The sequence below is a fragment of the Trichomycterus rosablanca genome, chromosome 9 (assembly GCF_030014385.1).
Source record: "Trichomycterus rosablanca isolate fTriRos1 chromosome 9, fTriRos1.hap1, whole genome shotgun sequence".
Classification (NCBI taxonomy): Eukaryota; Metazoa; Chordata; class Actinopteri; order Siluriformes; family Trichomycteridae; genus Trichomycterus; species Trichomycterus rosablanca.
The window spans coordinates 1,876,326-1,889,210 of record NC_085996.1 but is presented as its reverse complement, the minus strand read 5'-3'; the positions used below and the strand labels follow the sequence as shown (position 1 = coordinate 1,889,210).

At 43.8% G+C, this 12,885-nt stretch overlaps 1 pseudogene; it reads left to right on the top strand.

Moving 5' to 3' along the window:
* Positions 1-235: 235 nt before the first annotated feature.
* Positions 236-8,163, top strand: LOC134320282 (G-protein coupled receptor family C group 6 member A-like; annotated as a pseudogene).
* The last annotated feature ends 4,722 nt before the right edge of the window (positions 8,164-12,885 follow it).

The window sequence follows — 12,885 nt, the reverse complement described above, 5'->3', positions numbered from 1 at the left end:
CCAAGAGCCAAGTCAAAACACTACAGCAATTAACAGCACATATTGAAGCACTTACCACTGTTGTTGATTCGCTGAGACAATCTAAAGTGAATGAACATGCATATTCATGTAGTGTTAATCAGCCCCACACGCTAAAAAGGAGTCGACCTTACAGATGCCCAGAGTGTGTGCGAAAGGGCCTAACGAACTGCACTCATTGCTTCCTGTGTGGTGAAGAAGAGCATAAAGTCATAGGATGCATGAGGAAACCAAAGCCTTCGGGAAACGAGGTTCGGTCACGGCAGAGGGACAACCTGTGACCGGCTTAAGGAAGCAGTCCCACTCTGATGTCGAAACACGTAATACTACGCCGACACTGATGCCAGCTACTTGTGAGGGACCACCAAATAATGAAAAAATGGCTCAGCTAATTGGTAGTAAATGTCTGCTCAAGTGTTACATAAATGGATATTCTGTAACAGTCCTCCTCGACACTGGAGCTCAAGTAGCATTCTTGATCACTCATGGAGAGCCAAGTACTTACCTGATTTGCCTATCCGATCTCTAAGTGAGCTGATGGGGACCAAAGCTCTTAATGTCCATGCAGTAAACGGAGAAATTCTCCCCTTTGATGGTTGGGTAGAAGCAAGGGTGAACCTGCCAGGGAATGATGATCCAGATTTGTCCATTCAAGTGCCTTTCTTAGTGAGCCACATGAGCCTTGAAAGACCAGTACTAGGGTTCAATGTTATTGAAGAACTTATTGAAGGGCAAGAAAGTGGACCACGTATACCGCTTACGCTGGCCAACCTTTTGAGCGGGGCAATGGAGATTAGAGAGGAGGAGGCTAGTGTCATTGTAAATTTCATCCAGTCAAGGACTACTGACTTAGAACAAGCTCCGGCAAAGGTGGGGCCCCAGGACATTGTTGTCCTTCCAGGCGAAGTTACACGCATAAAGTGCAATATCCCTGTTGACTTTAGTCCACATGAACCAGTAGTGCTGTTTAAGACAGACAACAATAGCACACCATTAGAGCAACTGATTGTGGCTGAAGGGCTCGTGGAAGTCAGTCGTACTAGTAGTCCATATGTCGAAGTGCCCATTAATAATTATACCAAGCACAATATCATGCTTCCACGGAAGACAGTAATTGGTACCATCCATGCCATTTCCAAAGTAATTGAAACTGACCAGGCTGCCCACCACACTGTAAATCAGTTTGGCGTTACACCTGAGGTGAGAGTTGAGGAAACCCATCGGGCAGAATTATGGCACCCTCCTGTCAACTTAAGCCACTTAGAAGAAAGTCAGCAGGAAGTTGTTAGAAGGATGCTTTATGAAGAATCCACAGTGTTCGCTCGTGATGAGAATGACATTGGTTGTATTCCTAGTCTCCAGATGTCAATCTCACTTAAAGATGATATCCCAGTTCAGAAGTCCTATTCTGCTATCCCAAAGCCACTCTACAAAGAAGTCAAGGAGTACATTCAAGACTTACTGGTTAAGGGATGGATTGTGAGATCTAAATCTCCTTATTCTGCTCCAGTAGTATGTGTACGCAAGAAAGATGGTACACTAAGGCTGTGTATTGACTACCGGTTGCTAAACCAGAAGACCATTTCAGATAGGCATCCCCTACCCAGGATCCAGGATCTCCTTGACACTCTTGGAGGCTATAGTTGGTTCTCAATCCTGGACCAAGGGAAGGCCTATTATCAAGGCTTCATAGCTGATGGATCACAACATCTCACAGCTTTCATTACCCCTTGGGGATTGTATGAATGGGTGCGTATCCCATTCGGTTTATCAAATGCTCCTGCAGCCTTTCAAAGAAGCATGGAGGAAATGTTGAACTCACTGCGTGATGAACATTGTATCCCATACCTTGATGATGTGCTGTGTTATTCCAAATCATTTGAGGATCATGTGGAAGGTGTAAGGAAAGTCCTAAAAGCCCTCCGGGAACAGGGAGTCAAACTCAGGCCTACCAAATGTGAGTTCTTCAAGAGCGAGGTCCGCTACGTGGGGCACCTAGTTTCAGCAGATGGTGTAAGAATCGATCCAAAGGATCTGGAGGCGGTACTTTCACTTAGGGATAAGGCCCCAGCAACTGTTGGAGAGGTACGGAAATTACTGGGGTTCTTGAGCTATTATAGAAGCTACATACAAGACTTCTCCAGAGTTGCCAAACCCATCTATGAGCTTTTGCAAGCAAAGCCACCAGCTGCAGGGGTAAATAAAATGAGTAAGACCAGAGGGAAAGGAACTCAGTTACCCTCTAAAGACCCGGTCAAGTGGGCAGAGGAGCACCAAAATGCCCTAGAGAAGTTAATTGACATTCTGACTAACCCCCCTGTCCTCGCTTACCCAAATTTTGAGTTGCCCTTTGTACTTAATACTGATGCTTCTGAGCAGGGACTTGGAGCTGTACTTTATCAGTGCCAAAATGGAAAATTGAGGGTCCAGAACACTTACACCTGCAGAAAAGAACTATCACTTTCACTCAGGAAAATTAGAATTCCTTGCACTGAAGTGGGCGGTGTGTGATAAATTCAGGGACTATCTTTACTATGCCCCTCACTTTACCATATACACTGATAACAATCCCTTGACCTACATTATGCGAACAGCTAAGCTAAATGCAGTTGGTCACAGATGGGTGGGAGAACTTTCCGAGTTCAGATTTGACATCAAATACCGGCCAGGTGCCGTCAATGTTGATGCGGATACATTGTCTCGCTGGCCATTAGACATCGACAAGTATGTGGCAGATTGTGTAGAAGAGCTGTCTCCTGAAGCCATACATGCAACATGGGAAGGCAGTCAAGTGGCCAAAAGTAAAGACATAGCCTGGATGGCCACTTTGGATACGTCAACAGAGCAGAGTGTTCAGAGTCCCTTGTTGGCTGTTAGCCATGATGAAATGGAAAAAGCACAAAGAGAAGATCCTGCTATTGGGGAAGTACTAAAATTGAAAGAGACACACCAAATACTTACAAATGAAGCCAAACAGAGAGTAAATGGTTCCAGTCGAAAGCTTCTGTATGAGTGGGGAAAACTGGTCCTTGATAAAGGGCTGCTCTATCGTAAAACCAGTCAGCACTGCCAACTTGTTCTACCCACCAAGTACAGAAGCATGGCATTAAGGTACCTCCATGATGACATGGGCCATGTGGGTGTGGAAAGAGTCCTTTCCTTAGCTCGTGAAAGATTCTTCTGGCCTTACATGAAAAAGGACATTGAGACTCACGTGACAAGAAGATGTCCATGCATCAAACAGAAGAAACCAGTGACTCATGTTAGAGCCCCAATGGGTAGGATTTCCACCAGCCTGCCCCTTGAGCTTGTCTCAGTCGACTACCTCCACTTGGAGCAAAGTAAAGGCGGGTTTGAATATATACTTGTCGTGATAGATCATTTCACAAGATTTGCTCACGCGTATGCCACCAAAAACAAGTCAGCGAAGACCGCAGCAGAAAAGCTATTCAATGATTTTATTCTCCGCTTTGGATTCCCTTTAAAATTGCATCACGACCAGGGCCGTGAGTTCGAGAACGAGCTTTTTAAGACCTTAAGGCAGCTCTCTGGGGTAGGACACTCCCGTACATCACCAGGGCGTGGGGCCCTGGCCCAAAACATTTTGCGATGCCTATCAACATTTATGATACAATATATTTTTATTTCCGAGGGCCCTCCATTTTAAGGATCCTCTGACTATTAGGGACTTTGACCCCAGGGCCTCTTGGGGGCCCTAACCATGCTTTTGGGGCCCCTAGCCATGCTTTTGGGGGCCCTAGCCATGCTTTTGGGCCCCTTATGAAAATGGATGAGGCGTTGTGGCACTGCTCTGACTTCGACTTCTGGCTATTAGGGGTCCTAGGAAAGAGGGGGGCATATTTTTAGAGGGCCCTGGTTATGAGAGCCCCTACCAGAGGGCCCTAGAGAAGAGCAGGGCATACCATTAGAGGGCCCTTGATCACGAGGGCCCCTACTATGGGGCCCATGACTTCCATAGAAGTCGTTTATCATGGCTCCTTGACTTTCTAGGGACCTACAAATTGCCAGGCAAGCTACCATATTTCATAAGAGACGTTTTGTTGCAAATATGCGATTCAGGCCCTTACTTAATGTTTCTGAATTTATATTGTTTCAAAATTATTATGTTCAATTTCTCTTAAGCGCAGAGACACAAATTAATTTAGCAATTTTGCAATTATTTAAATTTAAGACAAGCAATTTCAAGCAGTTTGAATGCATACACACACTTAACTGAGCTATTTGATGTTCTTTTCATGCCTGACAATATGTCCAACAGTGAGCTCACTTTAAAGGTTAACTCACTCGCTGCAGCATATCCTTCAGATCTGAACATGAGCCTGGCAGATGAATTGATACAATACAAATCATTCATAAGGGGCCCAGACTATCCTTAATCCGTCCTTGCTTACAGTCAGAGAGTTCCGGTGTATGCCATCGTTAACGCCATCAGGGAACTCCTCAACTGCAGCGACACTTCCTGTTCTGGAGACGCAGACTTTCTTCCTTGGAAGGTAAATGTTGTTTATTTATGTCGGTAAAAACTTAAATTCAGCCCCTTTTTGGGGCAGCTAACTGCACCACCAAGCAAACTGTATTAAAACAGAGCCTAATGCTGTTCACTCTCTCTAGTTCTTATAACACTTCCAGGGTAACACCTCCACCACCAAAGCCAAGTCCACTGAAAAGTGTGGTTTACGCTTAACGTTTTCTTATTAGGTGCTGAGGTGGTTCAGCAGTAAAGTGCTGAAGATTATGATGAGAGAAATGTAGTCGTTGAATCGTTTCTAAATCGAGATGCAAAAAGGGAAACAGTTAACAACATCGAAGCTGTTTAACAAACTCATTATTAAAATAAAACTCAAGTACTCAAGTAACAAATGACTCTTTATAATGTTTAGCTGTTAAGCATTCTACGCCAGATAAAATTTAGCATGGACAACCAGACACTTTCCTTTAACGACAAGGGGGAATTCGAAAACGGATACAACCTCGTCATGTGGAAGAAGAGTGGTGACGACAGGGTGCTTGACGTGGTAGGAAGATTCCTCATCAGAAATGGGAAAGTGGAGGTCAATGAGAGCAAAATCCAACGGTCCAACAACACGGTGAGACTGAGTTCAGTGCTTCAGACCTGTACGACATGAACTGTGTGTTAAATATGCCAGGATACAGATCTATACAAAGTTATGACAGTTAAAATTAAAGTTCGTTCGTTCCTATTTTTATGAATGGCAGTCATAGAAAGAAAAGGAAAATTAAAAAGCAAAAATGATGAAAGTCAGAATGTAACATGATATACAAATCACTCCTGAGTATGTAAACTTTTGACTTTAATTGTAGGTTCAGACCTCTTTGAGTATTTTAACTAAACCTTTTTTTAAATCTTAGGTGCCCATCTCAAAGTGTTTAAAGACCTGCGAGCCTGTAGAATTTAGGATATTAGAACTTTCGACCTGCTGCTATGAATGTAAAAAGTGTGATGCTGGATTTTACTACGTGTCAGGTGAGTATGGATGGATGTAGAATCATTTCCTCTAAAACAGAAGGATCCGGTTCTTACGCAGATCTGCCGGCTGGAGTATTTTTTTTAGTGCAGTTATGTGCTCCATGACGTGAAAAATATAAATAAACCAAAAACAAACAAAACAGAAAGCAGTGATTTATTTATTTTTAATATATTTTTCACCATGCACTGCTTTATCCTGTGAGCTGGTGTGGTGTGATGGTAACCACGCTGCTGGTAGCAGTACTGCCTCAGCTCAGGGGGTTTAAATCCAGGGCATGGTTTACAAATACATGGTGCATGGTGGCTCATGAACCTGGATGTTGTGAGGACGCACATCAGTGCACCTTCAGTGCTGATCCCAAGCCCGGAAAAGGGTATCAATAATGTGGACAAATGATCCCTGTAAAAAACAGGTGATGGAGCATTAACAAAAGCCTCAGTCATAAGTAAGGATGGGTCGAGGGTTGTCATTTTTTGGGAAGCTTCATCAGGCAAGGATTTTAGATTTGATTAGATTAGATTCAACTTTATTAACATTACACATGTACAAGTACAAGGCAACGAAATGCAGTTTAGCATCTAACCAGAAGTGCAATAAGCAGCAAGTGCAGGATGTACAGTATCTACGATATACATTATTTACAAAATACGGGCAGTGGTATGAACAATATATACAGGTGAATATATTATTGAATGTACTGTAAACATGATGTATAGATGGGAGTGCTATAGACATAATATACAGATTGAAATTAAGGTGATACAGATTAAGGTGCAATGAACATAATAGACAGATGTATACGATATAGGTGGAAATTATGAACAAATGAGAAAAGGTTTGTAGCGCAACCTTTACCAGGAGGAGAGATGTGGCGGGTTAACGAGGGGCAGAGTTCAGTATGGAGACAGCTCTGGGGAAAAAGCTGTTCCTCAATCTGCTGGTCTTGGTCTTGTCTAGGGCAAGAGGGCAAACAGTCTGTGTGCAGGATGGGAGGAGTCCTTAAGAATGCTGCGAGCTCGACGCAGACAGCGTTTCCTCTGTACTTTACAGTCTGTCACATTTGTTCAGTCATTCAGAAAACCATGAACGATCTCTGTGGATAAAAGGTAAGATTAAAAAACGATGCTGAAAAAACCAGTACCTGTCTGTGCACTCTCACAAACCCAAATACAAATAGAAGGGTTGCTTCAGGAGGGCATCCAGATTTGCTGTAGAGACCTCTATATAAGCGATCAGCTGAAAGAAAAAAAATGAAAAGGAGGTTAACAAATCATCAATCAACATTTTTCACTTTCTCAACTTTACTGGATTTGAATTTGTAATAAATTTAAACCAGAGTCTTTGTTCCTTTATAAGCATCCCTGTTGGAAATGTCAAAATACGTCCTCTGCTCTGTACAGAACCTGTTTTTTATCAGTCATTCGGTCTTTGACATGTACATTCCTGTCATTTTGCACTTTTACATCAATTGTTTGTCTTTGGTCATTTTATTAAGAACACTCGTCTGGTCTGTACCTTCACTGCCGTTCTCCTAATGTAGCTTTTCCACCTTTTTTCTCTTCACAGATGAAGTAAAGTGTCAAAAGTGTCCAGAGGGAACTTATTCTCTATCAGGTTCTGTAGTGGGAGATTCAGTATTTGGAGTGGTCCTCAGCGTACTCCATTGTGGTGTTGATTGGAACAGTGATAGGAATCCTGCTACTGGTATCATCGATGATCTATTTCGTTCTACACAGGAACAATTCCATAATCGAGGACAACGTAGTCTTGTCTTGTATTATGATGTTTGGCCTGATGGTGAGTTTCGGAGGTCTGATTCTCTTTTTAGGCTGGCCCAGCGACCACCACTGCAGGGCCCAGCAGGCCATGTATGGTCTGGCCTTCACCCTCTGTGTGTCGTGCATTCTCACGAAAGCTTTTGTGTCGTTCTTAGCCATCATGTCTATCAGCCCTGAGAGGCAGCGCTTCTTCAGTAAGTTTAACAAGCGTTATATCATCATCGCTCTACTGACTGGTGCTCAAGTTCTTGTTTTTTTCTTCTGGTTCATATTCGGTTCTCCAAAGGTTGAAGAGAAGGAGTTATCTGAGTCAGTTATCAAAATCCGTCAGTGCACTCAGGGCTCTCTGGTCGGAGCGATGCATGTCTACATTGCGGCTCTAGCCATGTCGTGCTTCTTCTTAGCCTTCAAAGGAAGAGTGGACAATACTGAGCCGATAGTCTTCAGCATGCTCTTTCATTTGTTCGTCTGGCTTTGTTCAATTCCACTCTTCATCACCCAAACGGATCAGCGTACCCTCATCCAGGTCTCTGCCATGATGGTCTCCAACTATGGAGTCATCGTCTGCCACGTCCTCCCAAAGTGGCATAAAATAATCTCGAAAAAGATCGATGACGCGAAGCCAAAACCCGAAGATGACATGAGCGAAACATCTGAGGACTCAGGACTTAGTCCTGAAGAAGAGTTACCTTCACCCAGCGCATCATCACAAACCCAACTTTGGCATGAAGACTTCAATGACCAAATGGGGTAAAAGGCTGCAAGAAGCAGGAATCAGCTCACAAAATGACTTTTAATTACTTCTGATCAGTTTTGGTAATCATACTGGCGGTACTTGCTCTACAAGTTCATTCACTACACAGAATGTCATCTGGAGGAATTTTATCCAGGCTGTTTAAAAAACGGCCTAAAATAGTACCAAATCCTGCAGAAAAGATAAAGCGCCAACATTTAATGAAAAAACTAAATGACAGAAGTGTAGAAAGCTAATCCCTGTTTCAGTGTTAAGGTTAAGAGAAGGTTTTAGGATGTTTTCATTGAAGAAAAATAAAAGCCAGAATGTTTGTAGTTTTTACTAAGATGGTTATAACAAAATTTAATCATTTTCCTAACCGCTTATCCAATCAGGGTCGCAGGGAGTGCTGGAGCCTATCCCAGCTCTTCAATGGGCGCAAGGCACACAGTAACACCCTGGACGGGACTCAGTCCATCACAGGGCACACACACACACACATTCACCTACAAGGCAATTCAGTGTCTACAATGAACCTGACTGCATGTTTTTGGACTGTGGGAGGAAACCGGAGCTCCCGGAGGAAACCCACACAGACACTGGGAGAACATGCAAACTCCACACAGAAAGGACCCGGACCGCCCCACCTGGGAATCGAACCCAGGACCTTCTTGCTATGAGGTGACAGTGCTACCCACTGAGCCACCGTGCCGCCTGGTAATAACAAAATTAGCCAAATAATTTTTTACCTAATAATCTTATTATACATGTATGTACAGTATGCTCTATATTTCACTGATGAAGTATATTTTACATGAAATGCTGAATGGTGAGAATGGTATGAGTGTATTTGTATTTTTTACTGTTTTATTAAAACATTTTACTACATTTTACACTGTATGTTTCTTCTGTATGCTTTGAGAACTGGAGAAAAGCTGTAAATGTTTAACAATATTCAATATTCAAGTGTTTATATAAATTTGTTAATGAGCCATTTTTACTGGCACACACTGGGATAAAAGGCTGATGAAGCACTGAGGTGGTTCATGTTGGGGTCACAAACATTAAGACCTTAAAATCAGATCACTGGCCAAAATGTTATGACGTGTAACATCTATAATCTCAGACATACGATCTTTACAGGTTGTACACAGATTGTATAAACGTATCTCAGGGGCTCAAAAAAAGAGCAAAACAACTTTAAATCTTTCAGCTCAATCACATTAAGAGCGCCGAGCTCAAGCTGCTCTGCAGGTAAACAGAATATAAATAACCTAACACTCACATAACAACTCTTACAAGAACAACATTTCAGTCTGTGTTTCATCTTCAGACTCGTTCAAACAAATACAGTAAATTCAGAAAGTATTCAGACCCCTTGACGTTTACAGGCTCTGTGATGTGAATTTGATTTTGCAAGAATATAATTTATCATTTTTTACTGTTTTTAAGTGAAAACGTTTTGAGTTTTCCGAGATGTAATTTAAAATAAAAAACCCTGTAATCTCTCCCAAAGATTACACCCAAACTCACGTGTGCAAAGCTTGTTGAGACATATCCAAGTGCAACTTGCAGGTGTAATTGCTACCAAAGGGCTTCTACAAAGTATTGGGTCTGAATACTTTTGTGAATAAGAGACTTCAGTTTTCGTTTTGTTAGCTTTTTTTAAATTCTCCAAACACCAAACAGCAAGTTTCGAGACATTCGAGAGGTCTGAATTTATTTTCTGAATTTATTGTACATATCGTCGCTGTCTGTTGAAAAACACGTATCTCCAAAAACCCAACTTTTCAGGAACTTTTTCCTCTGACAGTAACGGTGCAAACAAACCACAGATACGCAATTTAGATACAATAGGGCTCATTTACCACTGCACATAACTTATCTAAGATGTTTCTAGTCTGAAAAAGACTGAGTTCACGCAAAACATAAAGTGAACTAGTTAGTTTTTGGTAAGTTAGCTGGCTAAGGTTAGCTGGCTAGTCAATATGCAAGCTAATCTTCAAGTAAACATGTAATAAGAACCACTCATATGAACGCGAGCTCACACACGATTGTGACAAATAAAAGCGTATTTTAGAGACCAAAGTGCTCATTTTAAAAAGAAACAGAAGTTTCATTCTTACCTTAAAGGCTTGAACTACTCGGACGCAGCAAACAAGTTCCAAATCTTTCAACTCAACTCAAACTGAGCTTTATTAGTTACATATTAGTTACAATATAATCACAAAATAAAGCAAAAATAAAAATAAAGAAAACAAATAAAAGCAGTACCAAGGGGGGGGGGGGGTCGGGGAGGAGATACACGGTTTTGATGGACAGGTCTAGCAGCCAATGGAAATACTCGTTAAAGAGATTGAATGATTTTTCATCTTTTTATTGGTCATTTTGATATTCGCTGCTAAGGACAGACAGAGATTTATACCCATGTAAAAAAACTCCGCCAAGGACGGTCCCAAGCCCGGCTGCAAAAGGAGGAGGGTTGGGCGTGGGGCTAGCTACCCCACCCTGTAAAAAAAAACCCTAGCTACAGAAACGCCAACAAGAATACTAACAGACACCACGGACCTGGGAGAAGATGGACCTCCAGCTGGAAGGCGTATGACGTCGGACGGTGAAAGCCAGAGTCATCTAGAAGCCGTCGGGCCGAAGACCATCGTCTCCACCAGGACCACCACTACCATCGCTACATGGAACGTCCGGACCATGTATGAGACTGGAAAGACAGCGCAAGTGGCCGCAGAGATGAGGAAGTTTAACCTCACCGTCTTAGGAATCAGCGAGTCAAGGTGGACTGGCTCCGGGCAGAAGCGACTGACTTCCGGCGAGTTACTGTTGTACTCGGGACACGAGCAGGAAGAAGCCGCACACACCCATGGAGTGGCCCTGATGCTTTCCAAGTCGGCACAGAGAGCGCTCATTGGGTGGGAGGCGCACGGACCACGGATCATGACAGCCTCCTTCCATACAAAGAGGAAGAGGATCAATATGGACATAATCCAGTGCTACGCCCCGACGAACAACAGTGAAGAGGAGGAGAAGGAGAACTTTTACAACAGACTGTCAACCACCATACAAGACAGACCAAAGAGGAACATCGTCATCGTAATGGGTGACTTCAACGCCAAGATCGGCAACGACAACCGAGGGTACGAGGAGATCATGGGGCAGCAAGGGCTGGGCGAGATGAACGAAAACGGGGAGAGATTTGCCGATCTATGCGCCGCAAGTAACCTGGTCATCGGAGGAAGTGTTTTTCATCACAGGAGGATACACAAGGCGACTTGGGTGTCACCAGACCTGTCGACGGAAAACCAGATCGACCACGTGTGCATCGGGAAGAAGTTTCGCCGCTCTCTTCAAGACGTACGCGTCAAACGAGGAGCAGACGTTGCTTCCGACCATCATCTCCTTGTGGCTAGATTGAAGCTGAAACTGAAGAAGAACTGGACAGGGGGGTCCAGCCAACGACAGCGCTATAACATCGCTACGCTGAAAAACAGCAAGAAGAAAGACGAGTTCAAGGTCACCCTCTCCAACAAGTTCCAGGTCCTAGAAGAGCTGCTTGAAGATGAGACGATAGAACAGAAGTGGCAGAAAGTGAAAGAAGCGGTGACTTCAACATGCCAAGAAGTTCTGGGCTTCAAATCTTACACACACAAGGAATGGATCTCAGCAGAGACGCTACAGAAGATAGAAGAAAGAAGAGAAAAGAAAGCAATGGTGAACAACAGCAGAACAAGAGCAACAAAAGTAAAAGCACAAGAAGAATATACAGAAGCTAATAGAATTGTCAAGCAAAGCATCAGAGTAGACAAGCGGAGTTACATAGAGTCACTGGCAATAGAAACAGAAGAAGCAGCGCATCAGAACAGCACCAAGGACCTGTATCCCATCATCAGGAAACTATCTGGAAAGTTTGCCAAGCCAGAGAGGCCAGTAAAGAACAGGAATGGAGAGGCGATAGCAGACGAAGAAGGACAGAAGAAGAGGTGGATCGAGCACTTTCAGGAGTTACTTAACAGGCCAGCTCCTGCAAACCCACCGGAGATACCGCCAGCCGAAAGCGACCTGCCAATCAGGTGCTGTGCACCCACGAAGGAAGAGATCCGAAGCGCCTTCAAGCAATTGAAGAACGGCAAGTCTGCAGGACCTGACAGCATCCCGGCAGAAGCGCTAAAGGCGGACGTCGAGACCAGTGTGGAGCTCCTCCACCCACTCTTCTGTAAAATCTGGGAAGATGAAGAAGAACCAACTGAGTGGAAAGAAGGCTACCTCATTAAACTCCCCAAGAAAGGTGACCTCAGTTCTTGCTCCAATTACCGAGGGATAACGCTGTTGTCCATCCCAGGGAAGGTGTTTAACCGCATCCTGCTTAACAGAATGGAAGACGCTGTTGACCCGCAGCTTCGTGACCAACAAGCCGGCTTCCGTAAGGAAAGATCGTGCACGGACCAGATCGCAACCCTGCGCATCATTCTGGAGCAGTCCCTAGAATGGAACTCGCCTCTCTACGTCAACTTCATCGACTACAAGAAGGCGTTTGACAGCGTCAACAGGCAGACCCTCTGGAGACTACTGAGACACTACGGAGTGCCAGAGAAGATTACCAACATCATCAGGAAGTCATATGAAGGAATGACCTGCAGAATAGTGCATGGCAGACAGCTCACCAACGCCTTCGAAGTAAGAACTGGAGTGAGGCAAGGCTGCTTACTCTCGCCCTTCCTGTTTCTGCTGGCCATAGACTGGATCATGAAGACATCTACAGACCAGAAGCGTAACGGCATTCAGTGGACACTTTGGAAGCAGTTGGACGATCTAGACTTTGCCGATGATCTGGCTC